Source organism: Pseudophryne corroboree, chromosome 4, assembly GCF_028390025.1.
Source record: "Pseudophryne corroboree isolate aPseCor3 chromosome 4, aPseCor3.hap2, whole genome shotgun sequence".
In the NCBI taxonomy this organism is placed as follows: domain Eukaryota; kingdom Metazoa; phylum Chordata; class Amphibia; order Anura; family Myobatrachidae; genus Pseudophryne; species Pseudophryne corroboree.
Window position 1 is genome coordinate 204,377,110 of NC_086447.1, and position 9,563 is coordinate 204,386,672.

Below are 9,563 nucleotides of genomic sequence, written 5' to 3' on the forward strand. Positions count from 1 at the left end.
AAGAACCTTGTAAAAACAGCCCAACACAGGGATGTGACTGCAGAACATACCTCCTAGAAGCCTTCTTAACAGATAGGAGAGGGGGGCCCCAGTGTCAGGAGTGGCGACTACCCCGTAGGCTGCATAGAGTGGGGAGAACTCACTAACTAGACCCCACACTCAGATACCTGTCGCCTGTAAACAGGGACTTAGGATCTGTTTCAAGAAAATAAAACAAAACAAATAAAACCTAACTAAAATCTAATAGACAGGAACTGTGCCTGCACTCTCCAGGCACAAAACTTAAACTGAGGTGTTGGGCTGGTCAGGCTGGAGATGGGAGGGGTTAGAGGGGGGAGGAGTTTCTTTTGATAGGTTCTGTGCCAAAGCTCCCTCCCACACACTCTAACCCATCAGTACAGACGCAGCGTCCCCCAGATGGATGACAGAGAAAATGCACTTTCGATGCGATTTGTCTCAAGGTGAGCTTCAAGGGAAATCGGGCCCGATATCGCGTCGACGGCAATCACACAAGTGTATGGGTACCATAAGTTTCAACACTTATATGTTTATGTTGCTATTTGCTTAAAATGGTTATCAGTTGTCATGCATGAGGATTGGAGTTGGTTGGGAGAGGAGTGAATGGCTGGACCAGAGATGGCGGTAGTATGCTGGACACTGGAAGGCGTTCTTACTCTTGGGACAGATGACTGTGGGGTATATTTACTAAGCCTTGGATGGAGATAAAGTGGATGGAGATAAAGTACCAGCCAATCAGCTCATAACTGCCATGTCACAGGCTGTGTTTGAAAAATGAAATAAAGGGGCTGATTGGCTGGTACTTTATCTCCATCCAAAGCTTAGTAAATATATCACATAGTATGCAATTGAATGTAATACACAATGCTGTTGGGAACTGGTTAGGATGTAACTTGTACCGAGTTGGTCTTTGCAGGAAATGCCCGAAGGCGTGGTATTATAGCACTAGAAATATATGAACTTTATTAGATTGGATAGTGCTGGAAACATAACTTCAGCTGAGACCAATGTAGACAGTGAACTGGCACCAGAGTAATGGCTGGATGATAACCCAACTGGAACCGTAAAGGAGGCTGGACTGGAACCGGAGAGGCAACCTGTGACCAGAGCAGCTGGGAGCACAGAACCAGATAGGCTTCTGGTAGAGCAACTTTGTACTGGCAGTGAGCTGGTGCATAGGAACTACTTATATACCCACTGCTGAGACCCGACCGGTCAGTGGCATGAGGTGCTGCATCAGAGGCTTACTGAGTCAGCTGACACAGTCTATCTTGGACTGCTGACGGGAACTCATGAGTGCATGGAGACAGCAGGACATGCTGTGGAAGGCAACATGTGGTAACTGCAGGAGATAAACTAAGCGCCAGCCGGGAGAGACAGCGTAACGGCAAATAACCCAGCCTCAAACTCCGGAGTATGACATCAGTCAGACATCATTCAGTGTAAAATGTCCTTATAAGCCAGAGATCATGAAATAATATGCAATCAACACTTTACACTGCCAATAACTCTAGGAAGTTGGTATTTAAAATAAATAAGTAAATAGAGAACATTCCTCTAGAAAAGTATTCACTGATGCAGAGAGGGGTCGGGGGCGGCTACTAGTTACCTGGTCCAATCACCCCCAGAGAATACTTGCCTTCCTCCATGGCTGGCGCCATTTTCCCAGTGACATTTTCTAAAAGATGGCCATGCACATTGAGAGCAAAGATTCTGGGAAAATGGCGCTGACCGAGAGGGGGAAACCTGCTGCACAGAGCAAGTGTAAGAAGCGATTGCGCTCCCCCGCGTGTAAAGGGCCCTACAGACACGGCGATCCACCGCCGAGCTGCCCGACCGCCGATACGGCAGACCTGGCGACGGGGGGAGTGAAGTTTCTTCACTCACCCCATAACCCGGCTCCATAGCAGTGCATGCAAATATGGATGAGATCGTCCATATTGGCCTGCATGCACAAACGACAGGGCACCAACGATCCAACGGTGAACGAGCGCGGGGCCGCTCATCGTTCATCGTTACTGCCTCCACACTGAAAGATATGAACGGTATCTCGTTCATTAATGAATGATTGTTCAAATCTTTCAGTAATATCGCCCAGTGTGTAGGGCCCATTAGTGTTACGAGCCGACGACTCGTTTCTGTCCTGAGTCGCCGGCTCACTCTCCACAGCATTCCGGGCACTGCTAGGCAACCGGGACGCTGAAGAGCTTCCGCCCGGCAGCTCCTGTAGTCGCTTAGCGACGGGGACGCAGGGCGGGAGGCAGCATGTGTGTGCTACGCTCAGCTGCACACATTTAGCAGGGGATGTGTATGTGCAACGTTTAGGAGGCTAGCTGCATGAGAGGGTTTCCATTGGTTAGGGCTCCTTTATATTCCCAGCATGCCTGTCACTCTTTGCTAGTCATAGCCTCTGGTCGCTGCAGGAGCCCTTGTCGTTTGGTATCAAAGTCTGTGGGCTTCTTCTGCTGTTTGTCAGTACACATCTCTAGTCAGCATTCCTATGTCCAGCCATTATTCAGCACCGTAGTCTGTTGAGCAGTACTCAGTGTAATACTTTATGCTCTAGTTTTGTTTCCTTTGTACACTTGTGCACAGGCGTTAAGTAGAAGTCTTTGCTCCTCCCTGTCTGGAAACCCCTCCACGGTTAGTGGTTCTTTTAGTTATCTCCTCAGCTCCTTTCTCCCTTCAGTCTAGTAAGTTTCCTCTTCCTTGTACTTCCCTTCCAGCCTTATCTCCATTGTTTGCCTTCTCTTAGCTATGTTCTCCTCTGCACAGGTCAGTAGTGTTTTTCCAGAACTCCTACCCACCGGTATTGATCCAGGTCACTCAGAGTTGAGCTTGTACTACCGCCAGTGGCGTAATACCTGGTGGCATCTCAGTACCAGTAGGCACGTTCTGCCTTATGGGAAAAGCGTCTGTAATAGGCGAGAAGGCCCACTGGTGAGTTCTACGAGTCTCAACCCTGGGTGTACATGGGAGTGGAGAGAAGTAAGAGTCAATGGGGTCGATTCAATTCAGCAACAGTTGAAAAGCGCCGGGAATTAGCTCCCGGCGCTATTCAATACAGCGACTAGTTACCCTCAATTGTCGGGAATTCTCTCAGCCCCGGGGGGTGAGAGAAGAAAACCGACAAAAGAGCTGCTGCGAGGCTGATTCTGTCGGGTATCAGCATCACCGCGGGTACTTAAGTCGGAGAATGATCGTTCTCCCGACAAAACTACCTGTTAAGTCCGCAAGAACGGGCATTCTCCAACTTAACTTTAGCTGAATTGAATAGCGTCGGGAGCTAATTCCCAGCGCTATTCAACTGTTGCTGAATTGAATGAACCCCAATGAGGCCAGATAGCAGGAGATCACAATAGTTCAATTTGTAGATGAACAGTGAGTGGATAAGAGTCTAAAGGCCCATACACACGATGAGATTCGGGCTATGCCCGATTCTCACTATGCGACAGGGGCCAGGTCGGCATCGCAAGAACATAATGAGTGTACTTGCGATACTGACTATGGGGGTCATTCCGAGTTGACCGCTAGCTGCCATTGTTCGCTGCGTTGCGATCAGTGGAAAAAATGGCTAATCTGTGCATGCACCGCAATGCACACGCGCTTCGTACGGGTACAAAGTCCATTGTGGTTTTGCAATGGTTCTAGCTATGATTCCAATCGCACAGCCGGCCGCAAGTAGATTGACAGAAAGAAGGCCTTTCTGGGTGTCAACTGACCGTTTACAGGGAGTGCTTAGAAAAACGCAAGCCGTCACTCCGTCGTTAGAATCAACGCACACGAATTGTGACTACAGGGCTGGTCTTGCTTTGCACAAAAGATTTTGCAGGCGCTCTGCTGCACAGGCGTTCGCACTTCTGCAAAGTGAAAATACACTCCCCAGAGGGCGGCGACAATTCGTTTGCACAGCTGCTAAAAACTGCTAGCGAGCGATCAACTCGGAATGACCCCCTATGTGTGATTTTGGCTAAGTGTCAATTTTGACTATCTCTTCTATAGAGATAGTCAAAATTGACTTGCCTGCACAGTCTATCTAGGCTTGCGATGTCGACCGTGCGGGACCGCACATCGGCATCGAATCGAGATCGCAAAATTATATAGTCAAAATCGTAAGAAAATATCTCACCGTGTGAACACACCATTAGTAGGATCCAGGTTGAGAAAGGGTCTGATCCTGGAAACAGCAGGACTGTGACAGATACTGCATGTGGGGTTTGAAGGAGAGCGAGGAGTCAAAGATAACTCCAAGAAAGTGCACTTGAGGGCTAGAAATGGTTGTGCTGTCAATATATAATTAAAATATGATTTTAATACCTACCGGTAAATCCTTTTCTCTTAGTCCGTAGAGGATGCTGGGGTCACATCAAGAACCATGGGGTATAGACGAGATCCGCAGGAGACATGGGCACTTTAAGACTTTCAATGGGTGTGAACTGTATCCTCCCTCTATGCCCCTCCTCCAGACTCCAGTTATAGGAACTGTGCCCAGGGAGACGGACATTTCGAGGAAAAGGATTTATTATTAAACCAAGGTGAGATACATACCAGCTCACACCTCAAGCACGCCGTACAACATGGCATTCAACATAACGCAAGTCAACGGCATGAACAACTTCAGCAACAGGCTGACTAAAAAAACGTAACACAACGTGCTGAAATGTAACAAAAAACTGCAGATACAGTACGCACTGGGACGGGCACCCAGCATCCTCTACGGACTAGGAGAAAAGGATTTATCGGTAGGTATTAAAATTCTATTTTCTCATATGTCCTAGAGGATGCTGGGGTCACATACCAAAGCTCTAGAACGGGCGGGAGAGTGCAGATGACTCTGCAGCACCGATTGACCAAACATGAGGTCCTCATCAGCCAGGGTATCAAACTTGTAGAACTTCGCAAAGGTGTTTGAACCCGACCAAAGTAGCCACTTGGCAAAGTTGTAATGCCGAGACCCTGCGGGCAGCCGCCCAGGACGAGCCCACCTTTCTGGTAGAATGGGCTTTCACTAATTTCGGTAACGGCAATCTAGCCGTAGAATGAGCATGCTGAATCATAAGACAGATCCAGCGCGCAATAGTCTGCTTGGAAGCAGGAGCCCCAATCTTGTTGTGAGCATACAGGACAAACAGAGCCTCTGTTTTCCTAAACTGAGCCGTTCTGGCGACATAAATTTTCAAAGCTCTGACTACATCGAGAAACTTCGTAGCCACTGGCACCACAATAGGTTGGTTCAAGTGGAACGACGAAACTACTTTCGGCAGAAATTGCTGACGAGTCCTCAACTCTATCTTCATGGAAGATCAAATAAGGGCTCTTGTGAGACAAGGCTGCTAATTCAGACACCCGCCTTGCGGATGCCAAGGCCAACAGCATGACCACTTTCCAAGTGAGGAATTTCAACTCTACCTTCTGTAAAGGTTCAAACCAGTGAGATTGAAGGAATTGCAACAGCACGTTAAGATCTCACGGTGCCACTGGGGGCACAAAGGGAGGTTGGATGTGCAACACGCCTTTCACGAAAGTCTGAACTTCTGGAAGGGAGGCCAATTGATTTTGGAAGAAAACCGATAAAGCTGAAATTTGTACTTTAAATTGAGCCCAACTTCAGGCCCGCATCCACACCGGCTTGTAGAAAATGGAGAAAACGTCCTTACTGAAATTCTTCCGTAGGAGCCTTCCTGGATTCACACCAAGACACATATTTTCTCCAAATACGGTGGTAATGTTTAGACGTTACTCCTTTTCTGGCCTGAATAAGAGTGGGGATGACTTCCTTGGGAATACCCTTTCGGGCTAGGATCCGGCGTTCAACCGCCATGCCGTCAAACGAAGTCACGGTAAGTGTTGGAACACGCATGGCCCCTGCTGTAAAAGATCCTCCCTCAGAGGAAGAGGCCAGGGATCTCCTATGAGTAATTTCTGAAGATCTGGATACCAAGCCCTCCTTGGCCAGTCTGGAACAATGAGGATCGCTTGAACCTTTGTTCGTCTTATGATCTTTATCACTTTTGGGACGAGTGGAAGCGGAGGAAACACATACACCTACTGAAACACCCACGGTGTCACTAGGGCGTCCACCGCTATTGCTTAAGGGTCTCTCGACCTGGAACAATCTCTCTGAAGTTTCTTGTTAAGGCGAGATGCCATCATGTCTATTTGAGGAATTCCCCAAAGACTTGTCACTTCTGCAAAGACCTCTTGATGAAGACCCCACTCTCCTGGATGGAGATCGTGTCTGCTGAGGAAGTCTGCTTCCCAGTTGTCCACTCCTGGAATGAAGATCGCTGACAGAGCGCTTGTATGCCTTTCCACCCAGCGGAGAACCTTTGTGGCCTCTGCCATTGCCGTTCTGCGCTTTGTTCCGCCCTGGCGGTTTATGTACGCTACCGCTGTTATGTTGTCTGACTGAATCAAGACGGCCCAATTGTGAAGAAGATGTTCCGCTTGCAGAAGGTCGTTGTAAATGGCCCTTAACTCCAGAACGTTTATGTGTAGACAAATTTCCTGGCTTGACCATCTTCCCTAGAAGCTTTCCCCCTGTGTTAATGCTCCCCAGCCTCAGAGACTCGCATCAGTGGTCACTAGGATCCAGTCCTGGATCCCGAACCTGCGTCCCTCTAGGAGGTGAGAGCTGTGCAGCCACCACAGAAGTGAGATTCTGGTCTTGGAAGACAGGATTATCCTTCGGTGCATGTACAGATGGGACCCAGACCACTTGTCCAACAGGCCCCACTGAAACACTCTGGCATGGAATCTGCCAAACTGAATGGCACTGATGGATCGAATCATTCCCAAAAACGACAGCCGTCTCGTCGGAACCAAATGTGATTTTGGCAAGTTTAGGAGCCAACCATGTTGCTGCAGAATTGTCAGGGAGAGCGTAATGTTCTGCAGTAATTGGTCCCTGGATCTCGCCTTTATCAGGAGATCGTCCAAGTACGGGATAATTGTGACTCCATGTTTGCGCAGGAGAACCATCATTTCGGCCATTACTTTGGTGAAAACCCTCGGAGCCGTGGGCAGACCAAGCGGCAACGTCTGAAATTGGTAATGACAATCCTGAACTGCAAACCTCAGGTAAGCCTGATGTGGAGGATAAATGGGAACATGTAAGTAGGCATCCTTTATGTCTACCCACACCATAAAATCCCCCTCCTCCAGACTGGAGATCACTGCCCGGAGAGATTCCATCTTGAATTTGAATTTTCTCAGGTAGAAATTGAGGGATTTGAGGTTCAGGATTGGTCTGACTGAGCCGTCTGGCTTTGGGACCACGAACAGGCTCGAATAAAAGCCTTCTCCCTGTTGCGACGGAGGAAACCTGACAATGACTTGATTGTGACACAATTTTTGTATTGCGGAGCATACCACCTCCCTGTCCGGAATAGAAGCTGGCAAGGCCAATTTGAAAAATCTGCGAGGGGGAACGTCTTGAAACTCCAGTTTGTACCCCTGGGACACTATTTCTAAAACCCATGGCTCCAGGGCCGAACGAGCCCAGCACTGACTGAAGAGTCTGAGACGTGCCCCTACCGCTGCGGACTCCCGCAGAGGAGCCCCAGCGTCATGCGGTGGATTTGGCAGAAGCCGTGGAGGACTTCTGCTTGTGGGAACCGGCCACGGCCGGTGATCGTTTACCTTTTCCCTTTCCTCTAGAAGCAAGGAAGGAAGAACCTCGGTCTTTTCTGTATTTATTGGGCCGAAAGGACTGCATCTGATAGTGGTGTGCTTTCTTTTGTGGTGCAGGCACATAAGGTAAACATGATGACTTACCCGCGGTAGCCGTATGTCACTGACCTGATTTGGGAGTGTTGTGGACTCGGGGCTTCTTCCGATGACCGGGAAGAGGAACCGCTACTGGGTCGCAGTAGAGATGGCCGGATGTAGATCTTCCTCATGCAGGATTAAGACGGCAGGCAGGAAGCACGGAAGAATTCTTGAAGGTTTCCTGAAAGACAAGACTTGTAGAAATACTGAATACTGAGGTACTGAGGTGTTGGAGGCACTGTGGTGTTGGAGGCACTGTGGTGTTGGAGGCACTGAGGTGCTGGTAGTACAGGTACTGAGACACACAGGTGCCGGGAGCACAGTGAGACTGAATGCTGAGGCACTGGAGGCACTGAAGTGCTGGAGGCACGGAGGTGCTTGGAGGCACGGAGGTGCTTGGAGGCACGGAGGTGCTTGGAGGCACGGGATGCTTGGAGGCACGGAGGTGCTTGGAGGCACGGAGATCACAGGAACGTGGGAGCTCTGGAATCACAGCTTCTGCGGGAGAAACGAAGATACTCAGGCACCGGATCTCTGCCCGGCGTCTGGTTTTGAATTCCCCGCCCTTGCCTGATTGGCGGAGCAGGCAGGTGACGTCAGTCCTGCTCCGCCTCCTTGACCTCACTATGATGGCGGCGCCCTCGCTCCGGGAAGCCGCCGGAGGAACGCGCCGACCCGCCGCTGGAACCGGAGATTGCCGGGAGAAGAGAGGCGCCGGGCAGACCAGGTCACCCGCAGGGACAAGCGCGGCCGCCGCTGCCCGCGGTGAGTGACAGTACCCCCTCCTCCAGGAGTGGCCCCTGGACACTTTCCGGGCTTAGTTGGATGTCTGGAGTGGAAGATCCGAACCAGTCGAGGAGCCGTTACTTCAGTAGCCTTAATCCAACTTCTCTCCTCAGGACCATAACCCTTCCAGTCCACTAAGTACTGTAATTTTTTATGAAGATAACGAGAGTCAAGAATAGCTTTGATTTCAAACTCCGCTCCAGCTTCTGTCACTACAGACGTTGGCCTAGGGGATGCTGAGTGGAACCGATTCAGAATGAGGGGACGGAGTAGAGAAACATGAAAGGCGTTAGGTATTCGAAGGTGGGAAGGCAAACCCAGTTTACAGACCACAGGATTTAAGACTTGTAGCACAGGGTAAGGACCGATGAACCTTGGAGCGAACTTCATGGTGGGCACCTTCAACCGGAGATTACGTGTGGACAGCCATACCCTGTCCCCAACTTTATATTGAGGTGCGGCTCGCCGTTTCTTATCTGCGAAGAACTTGTACCGGACTGAAACCTTCTTAAGATTAGCATGAACCTTTCTCCAAATTTGTCCGAAGTGTCCTAGAGTGGACGTTACAGCTGGAACCTCTTCTATCGGAAGGCTTGGAAATTCTGGAACACGTGGATGGAACCCGTAGTTGACGAAGAATGGTGATTCCCCAGTGGAAGAATGAAACAAATGGTTATGGGCAAACTCCGCCCAAGGCAACAACTCCACCCAGTTGTCCTGTGAAGGGGAGAGATACAAACGAAGGAAAGTCTCTAGATCTTGATTGACTCGTTCCGTTTGACCATTTGTTTGGGGATGATAAGCGGACGAAAACTTAAGTTTAATTTGTAGAGTTGAACAGAGGGCTTTCCAAAACCTGGCGGTGAACTGTACTCCACGGTCAGAAACAATTTCTTGTGGCAACCCATGCAATCGAAAATGTTCTTGGATGAACAGTAGAGCCAGTTTCGGAGCTGTCGGGAGACCAGTCAAAGGCACGAAGTGTGCCA